The sequence below is a fragment of the Bos javanicus genome, chromosome X, assembly GCF_032452875.1.
Source record: "Bos javanicus breed banteng chromosome X, ARS-OSU_banteng_1.0, whole genome shotgun sequence".
Taxonomy (NCBI): Eukaryota; Metazoa; Chordata; class Mammalia; order Artiodactyla; family Bovidae; genus Bos; species Bos javanicus.
The window spans coordinates 21,575,914-21,592,786 of record NC_083897.1 but is presented as its reverse complement, the minus strand read 5'-3'; positions in this window follow the sequence as shown (position 1 = coordinate 21,592,786).

Here is a 16,873-nt window from a genome sequence, read left to right as displayed (position 1 = left end):
AAGCAAAGGCACTCTGATTGAAAGTTCTAACTAAGCTAATGGTCAACAGTTAGCACCAACTGCCAGCCATGTGAGTGCACCATATAAAGGCATTTTAGCTCAGTCAAGCACATAGACAACTGCAGTTTCAAATGACACCTCATGGAGAGACCAGTCAATGCACAAAACCTTGAGAAAAAAAAAAAGAATGTGGTTATTGTTTAAAGCCACTATATTTTGTAATAGTTTGCCACATAGTCATAGATAATGAAACTTCTGGATATATCTGCATCCCCAAACCACAGTACTTAGAGGTGGGAAGTAGGTGGAAGAATGATAAATGATTCATTAGAGGGGAGGAAATTAAAACATAAGTGCCTGCAAAGGGTGGAAGAATGATAATCAATACTGGAAAAGCAAGGCATTCAAAATTTCAAGTGAATTTGGTATGCAATGAAATTATAAAGTAAGCGCATGGTAAAGATAGTTTCAAATGTGCAAGTGCAAAATTTATCTCCATAAAAAACTTTCAAATTCTAGGAGCTTCTGTAGGATATGTTCTACAAAATATATATGCAAACCAAGAAAATAGAAGACATGGGATTCAGAAAACAGAAAATCCAACAACAAGGAAGTAAAGGTAGAAACACAGATCTCAGCCATGAAGCAAATCAGATGGGAGTTTCAGAAGGGATGCTTCCAGGGAAAATCAGAAATGAAAAATATTCTTTTTCTGTTTCATCTAACAAGTATCTATGGGGAAACTATTACTTTTTAAGGCTATTCTAGGCCCTGAGGATATAGTTATAAACAAAATTAAGTTTCTAACTTTTTGAAATTTGCATTCTAGTGGACCTCAAGGCTTATGTCATCTGACAAGTTATGGAAAATTGTTACAAATCTCTTAAGGTATGCAGGAAATTTTTACCAAATGTGACACAAATCAAAAGAAGTCACATGAAAGTCAGTCAACAAGTAACTTCAGGAAAAGCAAAAAGTTGAAAAAGAAAGTAACTGCAGTCTTAGTTCACCAATAGACTCAGTAGTGAATGCTATTTGTATAAACACAGTAGTAAAAGTATAGTAGATTTAAACAAAAAATGAGATATATTAGGAATATACGGCATGGGGAAGAGAAAAGTAAATATGTGAGCTATCCAGATTTTACATAATAGAGAATCAGTATGTAATGTCTAAACTCTATTAAAAATGTGTTTATGTGTATGTGTGTGTATATATATATATAATTTGAAAAATGGAAATAAATATTAGAAGAAATAGCTACAGATTTAAAAGGGTGCCACTAGTGAATGAGATGGGGCAAAGGACTGATGTTTTCCCGTAAAGGCTTTTTAGCATTATAAGACCTTAAAGAGAATTTTTGCATGTAACACTTTGATGTTAAAAGATATATTTTTAAAAGGAGCTAAAATAGATCTGTTTATTGGAACTGTTTCCTAGAGCTACACAGGAGATATGATGAGTGTTAACTTTGCCAAACATTAGATTTTGTTGTTGTTTAGTCACTGAGTCACGTCCGAATCTTCTTCTGACCTCATACACTGTAGCCTGCCAGTTTCCTCTGTCCATGGGATTATCCAGGCAAGCATACTGGAGTGGGTTGCCACATCCTTCTCCAGGGGATCTTCCTGACCCAGGGATCGAACCCACGTCTCCTGTATTGCAGGTTGATTCTTTACCTCTGAGCCACCAGAGAAGCCCAAAGGTTAGATTTAAAGGTGATTATCGATTTTTATGCAAGCTATACTACTAGCCAACAACTACATTTTAACTGGGTCACCATCTTTATACAACCATGAATGCTTATGCAACCAGTTGAATATTTTATTGCATTTTGTTCTCTTGTTTTATAAAAATGGCTGTAAACAGAAATGAGAGTCTCAGAAATACAACCCAGAGACAAAGATCATTCAGTTCAGTTCAGTTCAGTCACTCAGTCATGTCCAACTCTTTGCGACCCCATGAATCACAGCACGCCAGGCCTCCCTATCCATCACCAACTCCCTGAGTTCACTCAAACTCCCATGCATCGAGTCGGTGATGCCATCCAGCCATCTCATCCTCTGTCGTCCCCTTCTCCTCCTGCCCCCAATCCCTCCCAGCATCAGGGTCTTTTCAAATGAGTCAACTCTTCACATGAGGTGGCCAAAGTATTGGAGTTTCAGCTTTAGCATCAGTCCTTCCAGTGAATACCCAGGACTAATTTCCTTTAGAATGGACTGGTTGGATCTCCTTGCAGTCCAAGGGACTCTCAAGAGTCTTCTCCAACACCACAGTTCAAAAGCATCAATTCTTCGGCACTCAGCTTTCTTCACAGTCCAACTCTCACATCCATACATGACCACAGGAAAAACCATAGCCTTGACTAGACAGACCTTTGTTGGCAAAGTAATATCTCTGCTTTTCAATATGCTATCTAGGTTGGTCATAACTTTCCTTCCAAGGAGTAAGCGTCTTTTAATTTCATGGTTGCAGTCACCATCTGCAGTGATTTTGGAGCCCAGAAAAATAAAGTCTGACACTGTTTCCACTGTTTCTCCATCTATTTCCCATGAAGTGATGGGACCGGATGCCATGATCTTCGTTTTCTGAATGTTGAGCTTTAAGCCAACTTTTTCACTCTCCTCTTTGACTTTCATCAAGAGGCTTTTTAGTTCCTCTTCACTTTCTGCCATAAGGGTGGTGTCACCTGCATATCTGAGGTTATTGATATTTCTCCTGGCCATCTTGATTCCAGTTTGTGCTTCTTCCAGCCCAGCATTTCTCCTGATGTACTCTGCATATAAGTTAAATAAGCAGGGTGACAATATACAGCCTTGACGTACTCCTTTTCCTATTTGGAACCAGTCTGTTGTCCCATGTCCAGTTCTAACTGTTGCTTCCTGACCTGCGTACAGGTTTCTCAAGAGGCAGGTCAGGTGGTCTGGTATTCCCATCTCTTTCAGAATTTTCCAGTTTATTGTGACCCACACAGTCAAAGGCTTTGGCATAGTCAATAAAGCAGAAATAGATGTTTTTCTGGAACTCTCTTGCTTTTTCCATGATGCAGCGGATGTTGGCAATTTGATCTCTGGTTCCTCTGCCTTTTCTAAAACCAGCTTGAACATCTGGAAGTTCACGGTTCACATATTGCTGAAGCCTGGCTTGGAGAATTTTGAGCAGTACTTTGCTAGTGTGTGAGATGAGTGCAATTGTGCAGTGGTTTGAGCATTCTTTGGCATTGCCTTTCTTTGGGATTGGAATGAAAACTGACCTTTTCCAGTCCTGTGGTCACTGCTGAGTTTTCCAAATTTGCTGGCATATTGAGTGCAGCACTTTCACAGCATCATCTTTCAGGATTTGAAATAGTACCAGGTTTTTAACTTAATTCTGACATGTATTGGGTTTAAACTGGCTAACTGCAGGTACAATTATGAATTTAAAAATTCAGTTAAAAACATATGGAAAATTCTTTCTGGCTTACTTCACTCTGTATAATAGGTTCCAGTTTCATCCATCTCATTAGAACTGATTCAAATGTATTCTTTTTAATGGCTGAGTAATACTCCATTGTGTATATGTACCACAGCTTTCTTATCCATTCATCTGCTGATGGGCATCTAGGTTGCTTCCATGTCCTGGCTATTATAAACAGTGCTGCGATGAACACTGGGGTACACGTGTCTCTTTCCCTTCTAGTTTCCTCAGTGTGTATGCCCAGCAGTGGGATTGCTGGATCATAAGGCAGTTCTAGTTCCAGTTTCTTAAGGAATCTCCACACTGTTCTCCATAGTGGCTGTACTAGTTTGCATTCCCACCAACAGTGTAAGAGAGTTCCCTTTTCTCCACACCGTCTCCAGCATTTATTGCTTGTAGACTTTTGGATCGCAGCCATTCTGACTGGCGTGAAATGGTACCTCATAGTGGTTTTGATTTGCATTTCTCTGATAATGAGTGATGTTGAGCATCTTTTCATGTGTTTGTTAGCCATCTGTATGCCTTCTTTGGAGAAATGTCTATTTAGCTCTTTGGCCCATTTTTTGATTGGGTTATTTATTTTTCTGGAGTTGAGCTGTAGGTGTTGCTTGTATATTTTTGAGATTAGCTGTTTGTCAGTTGCTTCATTTGCTATTATTTTCTCCCATTCTGAAGGCTGTCTTTTCACCTTGCTAATAGTTTCCTTTGTTGTGCAGAAGCTTTTAAGTTTAATTAGGTCCCATTTATTTTTGCTTTTATTTCCAATATTCTGGGAGGTGGGTCATAGAGGATCCTGATGGTAACAATAACCCTGTATACGAGACAGCAAAAGAGACACTGATGTATAGATCAGTCTTATGGACTGTGGGAGAGGGAGAGGGTGGGGAGATTTGGGAGAATAGCATTGAAACATGTATAATATCATGTATGAAACAAGTCGCCAGTCCAGGTTTGATGCACGATACTGGATGCTTGGGGCTGGTGCACTGGGACGACCCAGAGGGAGGTTATGGGGAGGGAGGAGGGTTCAGGATGGGGAACACAGGTATACCTGTGGCGGATTCATTTCGATATTTGGCAAAACTAATACAATATTGTAAAGTTTAAAAATAAAATAAAATTTTAAAAAAAATATGGAAAATTCTAGCCTTGTTAGCCATTAAAGTGTGTCTAAAATGCAAAGTATAATTACCAAATAAATACTGTTTTAACTTTCTCAGAACAGTACTAACTTAAATCATGCAAACCAACTGCTTGACCTTGGTACATTGGACTTTCACCCAAATTTTCAAGCAGACATTACAGAAGAAAACTGGGGGCTGGAAATGGAGACTGCTATGTGGTAGGCGGAGACTGAGAGTTAGAAGCATGTTTATAACTAGGTCTTGTCTCAGGCCCCTAAAAACCTAAGTATATTCTTGCTTTCCTCTTGATTAACATATTTCAAAATGGATAAATTAATGAAGAAACAAGAAATGTAGAGACTTTCTCACTAAATATAAAAAGAGTCAGACATGACTTAGCAACTGAACAACAGCAGTAATAGGACAGCAGGTACTAAGAAATTCACATGTATACAATGCTAAGAATACAGGATATTTCAAAAATTACGCACCACAGAAATCTCACATTTGTACTAAAGTCATTTATTTACCTACTTTCTTGGTGAAGACAAATTACCAAAGTCACCCCAAATGAGAGAATGGTGAGTAACTGCTAAGCACTTTATTGGTCATTTTCCATCAATTTTGTGTATGCATATGTATGTATACACACAGAGACAATGTTGAAAAGCCCACCATTAAAAATATAACCCCTAAGGGGATATTGTTCACTTTTACAAACTCAAAACCACCCTCTCATATTTTTTATGGCATCCCACCTGTAATTTACTTTGTAAAGAAAAGTTTCTGAGCAGAGATCCTAATAGAATAGGAAGGGATATGGCAATCACCTCAACCAGAGATTCTGAACCTTGTGTGTGTTAGAGGGGAGGGGCATAATGTATATGTATACATTTCTCTGCAACAGCCATAATATTTTTCAGGTTCTCAGTAGTGTCCATAACTCAGAAAGGGTAATATTTGAGCCTGAGGGTGGTGATTTGCCCAGACACGCAGTGGCTGAATGACACTAAAACTCATTTTGCCTAACTTCTATCCACTATACGATTGAGCCTAGCCCCAAAACCATAAGCTTCCACTATGTCTAATGGCATGAAACATACCCAAAGAGTGTTCAGCTCTTTACTGACGAGAATGAGGGGCATAACATTAAAATATTAATATAACTCAACAGTAGGAATTCATTGTGCATGACTTTCTTCTACCAAGGCAATTTCTTTCCCCAGGTTGGCAGAGGCCTCTCTTGTCCATTATTATGAACAGTTCCCTTTGTGAGAGATATAAAACATTCTTGAATGCTAACACAGAAATGTGCACTTATGTGTCTGAACTTTTCAAACAGGAATAGAATCATAGGTCCCCATTTTGTTTCTACCCTACTCTTTCATCTCTTCCTACCCCAACATAAATCCTGGATAGATAATTGCTTCTCAACTTTGCATGGTTTCTGCCTATTCAATATCGACTGCCTGGCAGGAACTCTCATCAAAGATTTTGAGCCTGCAGGTTGTTGGAGTACAAACCATACTACTTGGGCTCAGAGTAGTAAATGTTACAATCCAAACATTTCTCAAGAGGCCAACATGTACATTTGAGGCGAACATAACTTTTGGCCTTTGCTAGTCAGAGCAATTTAGGCCAAGTGAGCTAAATATGATCGACTATGTATCTATTCCAAAAGCTCTCCAAACTAATCTCTTTAACTGCTAACACTTATTTTAAAAGGTACAGTTTGGGCATATCCAAAAGCACAGCTCAGTTTGATGATTCTGTACTACAAAGCTGAGCAAAACTCTCCAGAAGGAGATTTCGCAAATTCCTTTGGATTTCCGTAATGTAATGAATGTCTTGTACAATATTTATTGCTGTGGGCTTAGCTTTGTATTTTTAACTCTCTTTGTCTCCTGACAAACTATAATTACATGCTCAAACTATAGTCTAAATTTATCTTATTGTAGTTTTCTGGTAAAATACTATGTACTACAAACAACATTTATATTTATAAAGTCTATGATAGAGGCAGAAAGAGGTTGTTTAGACCTTTAAATTGGGGTGTGAGGAAGAGAGGGGAAAAAAAAGTGAAATTCAGGAGAATTCTGTGTCAAAGGATATGTGTTAAATGCTGTCATGAATGTCAGTGCATGAGATGATAGGATAATTATTCATTATCATCTCTTTTGTGCTGATATCTTGGAGTCAGGAGCCTTGTTTGGTTTTCTCCCTAGTCTTGCCATTAACTGCCTGACCGCTGAAATTTGAATGCCTCATTTGTGAAATACGGTAGCTGGACTCAATGATCTTGAAGATAACTTCTAGCTATAAAATGCTACAATACTCCACATAATAAGGAGCTGGAAATGTTTTTACACACACAAAAAGTATATGCTTTCACTACACCAGCCTTCCAGAACCACTACCTATAAAAATACCTGCACATTTTGAAAGAAGAGAAAAAGTATTTTGGAGAATTGTTAATCTCACAAGATAAATACATCTATAACACAGCTTTTATGTTTTCTGATCTATTTAATAACCAAGATTTAAAAAAAAAAAAAAGAATAATGAAGAACCTGCCCTGATGGATATTTAAATGTTTCTTAAAGCAATAATAATTAAAACAGCATGAAAGATGGTAACAATAACCCTGTATACGAGACAGCAAAAGAGACACTGATGTATAGAACAGTCTTTTGGACTCTGTGGGAGAGGGAGAGGGTGGGATGATTTGGGAGAATGGCATTGAAACATGTATAATATCATATATGAAACGAGTCTCCAGTCCAGGTTTGATGCACGATGCTGGATGCTTGGGGTTGGTGCACTGGGACGACCCAGAGGGATGGTATGGGGAGGGAGTAGGGAGGAGGGTTCGGGATGGGGAACACATGTATACCTGTGGCAGATTCATTTTGATATATGGCAAAACCAATACAATATTGTAAAGTTAAAAAATAAACATTAAAAATATATAAAAATAAAACCTAACCCTCAAAAAACAAAACAAACAAACAAACAAAAAAAAAACCAGCATGATACCAGCAGAGGGCTAGACTGGTAGATCAATGGATCAGAAAAGAAAGGGTAGGAACAGTCCCTAAAGGACATACTAATGTAGTATTCAATAAGGACAATATTTCAATTTGGTGGGGAAAGAAAGATACTGGGACAATTGTTACCTCTTTGGGGATAAATTGAACCAACATCAATTCCAGATGATATAAAAAATTAAAGGTTTTAAAAGTTTAAAAGTTAGTATAAAAACTAAACGAAAACATAATCTTGGGGTAAAGAAAATATTCTAGGTATAACACCAAAGACAAAACTATAAAGATGCAAAGATTTGACTATCTAATAATAAAATAGCCTGTATGTCAAAAAATGTCATAAACGAAATTAAGATGCAAAGTCTCTAATATATAGGAAATGCTCAAAATCAACAATAAAGGACAAACACTCCAATGTTTGTAGATTTTTTTAAAGATATTTTTGATGTGGATCATTCTTAAAGCCTTTATTGAAGTTGTTACAATATTGCTTCAGTTTTATGTTTTTGGTTTTTTTGGCTGCAAGGCACGTGGAATCTTAGCTCCCTAAACCCACACCTCCTGCGCTGGAAGGCAATTTCTTAATCACTGGCCTTCCAGGGAAATTCCTGTTTGTAGATTTTTTGATGATGGCCATTCTGACTGGTATGAGGTAATACCTCACTGTAGTTTTGATTTGCATTTCTCTGATAATTAATGATGTTGAGCATCTTTTCATGTGTTTGTTGACCATCTGTATGTCTTCTTTGGATAAATGTCTGTTTAGGTCTTCAAGGCTTCCTTGGTGGCTCAGATGGTAAAGAATCCACCTGCAATGCAGGAGACAGGGGTTCAATCCTTGGGTTGGTAAGATCCCCTTGAGAAAGGAATGGCTACCGACTCTAGTATTCTTGCTTAGAGAATTCCATGGACAGAGGAGCCTGGCAGTTCATGGGATCTCAAAGAGTAGGATACAACTGAGCAAATAACATTTTCACTTTCACTATTTAGGTCTCCAGGCCTTTTTTTTTTTCTTCGCTTTTGCCCACGCCATGCAGCATGTAGGGTCCTTGTTCCCTGACTAAGGATCGAACCAATGCCCCCTACAGTGGTAGCTCAGAGTCTTAGCATTGGACTGCCAGAGAAATCCCTTTAGCCTCTTTTATGATTGGGTTGTTTGGTTCTTTTTTTTTTTTTAATACTGAGCTGCATGAGCTATTTGTATATTTTGGAGATAAATCTTTTGCCAGTTGCTTTGTTTGCAAATATTTTCTCCCATTGTGAGGGTTGTCTTTTCATCTCGTTTATAGTTTCCTTTGCTGTACAAAAGCTTTTAAGTTTAATTAGGTCCCATTTGTTTATTTTTGTTTTTATTTTCATTACTCTAGGAGGTGGGTCAAAAAAGACCTTGTTGCAATTTATGTCAAAGTGTGTTCTGCCTGGGTTTTCCCCTAAGAATTTTATAGTGCCCACCCTCACATTTAGGTGTTTAGTTTAGAAGCATTTGCATAGAGATGGAGAAGGACAAGTAATGAGAGAGTTTCAGGGAAAAGGCACTGTCCTGCACTACTGGTAAGAGAATATATTAGTATGCCTTTCTGTCAGGCAATTTGGCAACATGCATGAAAGTGAAAGTTGCTCAGTCATGCCCGACTCTTTGTGACCCCCATGAACTATACAATCCATGGAATTCTCCAGGCCAGAATACTGGAGTGGGTAGCCTTTACCTTCTCCAGAGGATCTTCCCAACCAGGGATCGAACCCAGGTCTCCCACATTGCAGGCGGATTCTTTACCAGCTGAGCCACAGGGGAAGCCCAAGAATACTGGTAGCCTATCCTTTCTCCAGCGGATCTTCCCGATCCAGGAATCAAACTGGGTTTCCTGCATTGCAGGTGGATTCTCTACCAACTGAGCTATCAGGGAAGCAGGAGACCTGAGTTCAATCCCTGGGTTGGGAAGATCCCCTGAAGAAGGCAATATGCATATAAGATCTTAAAAACAGATATACTCCTCAACCTCACCATTCTACTCCCAAGACTATCCTCAGGAAATGATCAAAAATGTACAAAATTAACAATAATAGCAAATATTTTTTGAGTACTTACTAGGTATCAGGACCTGTTCTGAGAACTTTACATGCATAACTCATTTAATTCTCACAACTTTCTGAGATTGGTATCATTTCATTCAAATCTTTGACTTTATGTATGTTTTCTCCCAACATTGGGTAGCCTCCTATCAGACTTCTAAACCTCCACCCTGAGGCTACTATATTTGGTCAATTGGTGTGAAATCCAAGCTTGCCACAGCCCTCCCCTCTCACAGAGCAGGGGTTTTGCTGTAACCAGGTCTTCTCTGGTCTCTCCAGGTGTGCCCTCCAGCGTGGCAAACCAGGCACCTGAAGGTCAGTTGCCTTCAGTGCGTGAGGCTCCTGACCTCAGGTAGTCAGACTTCTTTATAGCTTTGGCCGCAGAGTCGTGCTAATTTGCATCCTCAAATGCCTCACTTCCCAGCCCTTTTGATGATGGCCAAGACCCAAAGCAGAGCTTTCCCAACACCACAAGAGTGCACTTAGATCAGTGTCCCATATGACTCAAAGGGAGCTGGAAACCTCGTCAAAGAGGTAGCTTGTGAGATTTCCAGCCTCATTTCCAATCATCATTCCCTGGGTTCATAAACACATCATATACCCTCTGTGGACAATGTTCCAAGAGAAACTGTGGATAAAAATCTGCTTGAAGCAGTATATTTCATCTATGGACATTTTTTGAAGGCTCACCTGTAGAGCGCTGAAATATGACTGGGAAGTTGGCCAGCTATAACATGATATAAACACCCAAAGAACTAAAGAAAGCCTTTGACTAAATGATCTGTGTTGCCATTAGGTTACAACCCAGCAGGATACATTCCAGCCTAGAATAATCTCATAGCACAGTTACAAAAGTATACAGGTTAAGAGGTCCAGCTCTGAGGTCGAATAGAGCCAGGTTCAAAGTACAGATTTAGAACTCCTTGAATGATTTGAACCTCAGTTTTCTCATCCAAAAAAATAGGATTAAAAATAGTGCCCATATCACTAGGTGTGCAAGACCTAAATTAGACAATACACGTAAATACACACAGCACACAGCCTAGCAAAGAAGTATCCCAGAATGTTAATGATGACGATGATCTGTGGCAGAAACTACTTCACCAATATGCATGCTCTATTTTTTCCCTGGCACCCAGCTAGACTACACTTCTCAATTTCCCTTGCAGTTAATAGTAGTCATGTCTGGCTAATAAAAAGTGGACAAAAGATATGTGCAACACTTCCAGGCCTGGCCCTTACCTGCAGAATCCTCTATGCTCTTTCCTCTCCCACTTGCTGTATGTTGATACCCAGAGCAACCCTGGATAAGCCAAGCTGAAGATGTCAGAACCTCTACCAGCCTTGGTGCCTAAATGCATACAGAGCAGAGCTTAGTCATGGCTACCACTGACTAGAAATACCAATATCGGACCAGTATGTAACCAATACATAAACTTCCACTGTGTTAAGGCACCAAACATGGAGGATTTATTGGTTACAGCAGCTAGCATTACCCTAACTAATATACTGTCCACATCACCAAAGAGCAGATCTGAAGTGACATTTAAAGATCACCTCCATGATGCAAGAGACACTGAAGCTCTGAGTCACTGCCCAACGCACCTCAAAGGATCTTTTCCTTCAACTAGGCCCTGACCTTTCACATATGGTGCTAATTAAATACTATAGGATTAAAATGCTCTCTGTTTGCGTAGTTAAAGCCAGATCTATTCCTAGAGAAATTTAGCACAGATAGTTCTACTGGGCAGTACAGCAGAACGGAATGAAACAAGAGAGCCCTTTCTGTGGGCATGTTCTTGTTGTTCAGTTACTAAGTCATGTCACAAACATTTGTTAGGCAACTATCTTGTGTGGTCTTAACCCTATACTTGTCAGCATGGGACACGAACCAACCTATCCTCAAGAAGTTTACAGTCTACCTATCTTAGTGCAGGCTGCTATAATAGACTGGGTGGGTTAAAACAGCAGACATTTATTTCTCACAGTTCTGAAGGCTAGAAGTTCAAGATCACGGCGCCAGCATGATCAGGTTCTGGTGAGAGCTCTCTTCCAGTGTGCAGAGGGGAGTCTTCTCACTGTGCCCTCATTGGCAGAAGTGGAGAAGGACTTTTCTAGGGCCTAATTGTAAGGACACGAATCCCACTCATGAGGGGTCCAACTATCATGATTTAATCACCCTCCAAAGGCCACACCTCTAAATATCATCACACTTGGGATATGTTTTCAACATATGAATTTTATGGGGCACAAACATTCAGTCCACTACACTAGCTGAAACCATACAAAAGATTTTAGAGGTGCAGAGTTACACAGTATAGTCAGCCCTCTGGATCAACAGTTTCCACATTTGCAGATTCAACTAATCACAGATTGAAAATACTTTCTTAAATTTCAGAAAGATGATCCAAAAGGTAAAACTTGAATTTGCCACACCTCAGCAACTATTTCCATAGCATTTATACTATATTTATTTATATTTATAACTATTTACATAGTATTTAAATTATATTAGTTATTATAAATAATCTATATATGATTTAAAGTATACGGGAGGATGCAAGTAGGTTATATGCAAATATGCCATTTTATACAAGAGGCTTAAGCATCCACAGATTTTGGTATCAGTGGAGGTCCTGGAATCTATCCCTGACAGATAACGAGGAAGGACTGTATGGACGGTGCAGACACTGTAGGCATGAAGAGAAGGAAGAGATTGATAGAGGACAGACCAATAGGAGAAGGCCTCATAGAGAAATGTAACTTAGGCTAGGCCTCAAAAGACTCTCAAAAGTTGGCTAAGCAGAGAGACCATACACATAGACACATATGGGTAATTAAAGGAAAAGGACAGCGATGTCTATACTGCCAAGATAATTAAGTCAGTGAACACCTTGCTTCTTCTCCTCACCCCCTTCTGCATTTATCCAGCAATGTTAATACTTGAACAATGAGAACAGTTTTGTGCCAAGAACTTTGGTAAGTACTTTGCATCCATTATCTAATATCACCTTCACTGTAACTCTGAGTGAGGTGCTAGTCTCCCCATTCTACAGAAGAGAAAACCTGAGATGAGGTTCAAAGAGGTTTAGTTAGTTAACTGTCAAAAGTCCCACAGTTAGGAAGTAGTAGAGGTAGAATTCAAATTTGGCTCTGTGCTTTTAATAGCCGAACTATACCATAACAACTCATTTGGAAAGATGGATATAACATCTCTAAGGACAGGAAGTTAAGACTAGAGGGAAATTGTAGAGGGAAATTTCTCATCTTCCCCTGATTGGGCATAGTATGGCGAAAGTGCTGGACAAGTTGGAAGATTTGGGTTTAAATGTTCATCAATTAGTGGTAACCTCAGATGATATTAATATTTACAATAATTCTCTGAGTCTCAATTTCCTCAACTGGGAAATAGAGGAAAATAATACCAACCGCATACTGTTGCTGTGAAGATGAAATGAAATGCTATACATTTAAATAAGTTTGAGCTATGTGTTATTTTTCCTATTCCAACTAGTTTTGTCTTGGTAGGAATAGAGTCGAATGTTAATAAAATTAGAAATCATCACAGGAAAACATTAGACAAGAAGGCACAAGCTCACAGCTGAAAAAGCAGTCCTATGTTACAGTGTGCTACAAAATAATACTTCAGTTCAGTTCAGTCGCGCAGTCGTGTCCGACTCGTTGAGACCCCATGGACCACAGCACGCCAGGCCTCCCTGTCCATCACCAACTCCCGGAGTTCACCCAAACTAATGTCCATTGAGTCGGTGATGCCATCCAGCCATCTCATTATCTGTCGTCCCCTTCTATTCCTGTCTTCAATCTTTCCCAGCATCAGGGGCTTTTCCAATGAGTCAGCTCTTCGCATCAGGTGCATCAGCACCAGTCCTTCCAGTGAACACCCAGGACTGATCTCCTTTAGGATGGACTGGTTGGATTTCCTTGCAGTCCAAGGGACTCTCAAGAGTCTTCTCAATACCACAGTTCAAAAGCATCAATTCCTCCATGCTCAGCTTTCTTTATGGTCCAACTCCCACATCTGTACATGACTACTGGAAAAGCCATAACTTTAACTAGACAGACCTTTGTCGGCAAAGTAATATGTCTGATTTTTAATATGCTATCTAGGTTGGTTATAGCTTTTCTTCCAAGGAGCAAGCGTCTTTTAATTTCATGGCTGCCCTCACCATCTGCAGTGATTTTGGAGGCCAGGAAAAGAAACTCTGTCAACATTTCCATTGTTAACCCATCTATTTGCCATGAAGTGATGGGACCACATGCCATGATCTTCGTTTTTTAATGTTGAGTTTCAAGCCAGCGTTTTCACTCTCCTCTTTCACTTTCATCAAGAGGCTCTTTAGTTCTTCTTCATTTTCTGCCATAAGGGTGGTGTCATTTGGGTATCTGAGGTTATTGATATTTCTCCCAGAAATCTTGATTCCAGCTTGTGCTTCATCCAGCCTGGCATTTCACATGATGTACTCTGCATGTACATCAGAAGGGAAATGCGAAAGAATGTTCAAACTACCACACAATTGCACTCATCTCACATGCCAGCAAAGTATTGCTCAACATTCTCCAAGCCAGTCATCAACAACACATGAAACGTGAACTTACGGATGTTCAAGCTGGATTTACAAAAGGCAGAGGAACCAGAGATCAAATTGCCAACATCCAATGGATCATAGAAAAAGCAAGAGAATTCCAGAAAAACATCTACTTCTGCTTTGTTGATTACACCAAAGCCTTTGATGGTATAGATCACAACAAACTGTGGAAATTTCTTCAAGATATGGGAATACCAGACCACCTTACTAGCCTCCTGAGAAATCTGTATGCTGGTCAAGAAGCAACAGAACCAGACATGGAACAATGGACTGGTTCCAAACAGGGAAAGGAGTTTGTCAAAGCTGTATATTGTCACCCTGCATATTTAAATTAAAGGCAGAGTACACCATGAGAAATGCCAGGCTGGATGAAGCACAAGCTGGAATCAAGATTGCTGGGAGAAATATCAATAACCTCAGATATGCAGATGACACCACCCTTATGGCAGAAAATGAAGAGGAACTAAGAGCCTCTTGATTAGGGTGAAAGAGAAGCATGAAAAAGCTAGCTTAAAGCTCAACATTCAGAAAAATAAGATCATGGCATCTGGTCCCGTCACTTCATGGCAAATAGATGGGGAAACAATGGAAACAGTGACAAGACTTTATTTTCTTGGGCTCCAAAACCACTGCAGATGATGACTACAGCCATGAAATTAAAAGACACTTGCTCCTTGGAAGAAAAGCTATGACCAACCTAGACAGCATATTAAAAAGCAGAGACATTACTTTGCCAACAAAGGTCCGTCTAGTCAAAGTTATGATTTTTCCAGTAGTCATGTATGGATGTGAGAGTTGAACTATAAAGAAAGCTGAGCGCCAAAAAATTGAAGCTTTTGAAGTGTGCTATTGGAGAAGACGGTTGAGAGTCCCTTGGACTGCATGATCAAATCAGTCAGTCCTAAAGGAAATCAGTCCTGAATATTCATTGGAAGGACTGATGCTGAAGCTGAAACTCTAATACTTTGGCCACCTGATGCGAAGAGCTGACTCATTGGAAAAGACCCTGATGATGGGAAAGACTGAGGGCAGGAGAAGGGGCTGACAGAGGATGAGATGGTTGGATGGCATCACTGACTCAATGGACATGAGTTTGAGCAAGCTCTAGGATTTGGTGATGGACAGGGAAGCCTGGCGTGCTGCAGTCCATGGGGTTGCAAAGAGTCAGACACGACTGAGCAACTGAACTGACTGACTCTGCATATAAGTTAAATAAGCAGGGTGACAATATACAGCTTTGACATACTCCTTTCCCAATTTGGAACCAGTTCATTGTTCCATGTCCAGTTCTAAGTGTTGCTTCTTGACCTGCATACAGATTTCTCAGGATGAAGATAAGGTGGTCTGGTATTTCCATCTCTTTAAGATCTTTTGACAGTTTGTTGTGATCCACACAGTCAAAGGCTTTGGTGTAGTCAGTGAAGCAGAAGTAGATGTTTTTCTGGAACTCTATAGCTTTTTCTAGGATCCAACAGATGTTGGCATTTGATCTCTTGTTCCTCTGCCTTTTCTAAAGGGTTGAACATCTGGAAGTTCTCAGTTCACGTACCTTTGAAGCCTTGCTTGGAGAATTTTGAGCATTACTTTGCTAGTGTGTGAGATGAACGCAACTGTGTGGTAGTTTGAACATTCTTTGTCATTGCCTTTCTTTGGGATTGGAATGAAAACTGACCTTTTCCAGTCCTGTGGCCACTGCTGAGTTTTCCAAATTCGCTGGCATATTGAGTGCATCACTATTACAGCATCATCTTTTAGGATTTGAAATAGCTCAACTGGAATTCCATCACCTCCACTAGCTTTGTTCATAGAGATGCTTCCTAAGGCCCACTTGACTTCGGGCTCCAGGATGTCTGGCTCTAGGAGAGTGATCACACCACCATGGTTATCTGTGTCTTTAAGATCTTTTTTTTTTTTTTTTTTAACTTTACAATATTGAATTGGTTTTGCCATATATCAAAATGAATCTGCCACAGGTATACATGTGTTCCCCATCCTGAACCCTCCTCCCTCCTCCCTCCCCATACCCTCCCTCTGGGTCGTCCCAGTGCACCAGCCCCAAGCATCCAGTATCATGCATCGAACCTGGACTGGCGACTCGTTTCATACATGATATTATACATGTTTCAATGTCATTCTCCCAAATCTCCCCACCCTCTCCCTCTCCCTCAGAGTCCATAAGACTGATCTATACATCAGTGTCTCTTTTGCTGTCTCATACACAGGATTATTGTTACCATCTTTCTAAATTCCATATATATGCGTTAGTATACTGTATTGGTGTTTTTCTTTCTGGCTTACTTCACTCTGTATAATAGGTTCCAGTTTCATCCATCTCATTAGAACTGATTTAAATGTATTCTTTTTAATGGCTGAGTAATACTCCATTGTGTGTATGTACCACAGCTTTCTTTATCCATTCATCTGCTGATGGGCATCTAGGTTGCTTCCATGTCCTGGCTATTATAAACAGTGCTGCGATGAACATTGGGGTACACGTGTCTCTTTCCCTTCTGGTTTCCTCAGTGTGTATGCCCAGCAGTGGGATTGCTGGATCATAAGGCAGTTCTAGTTC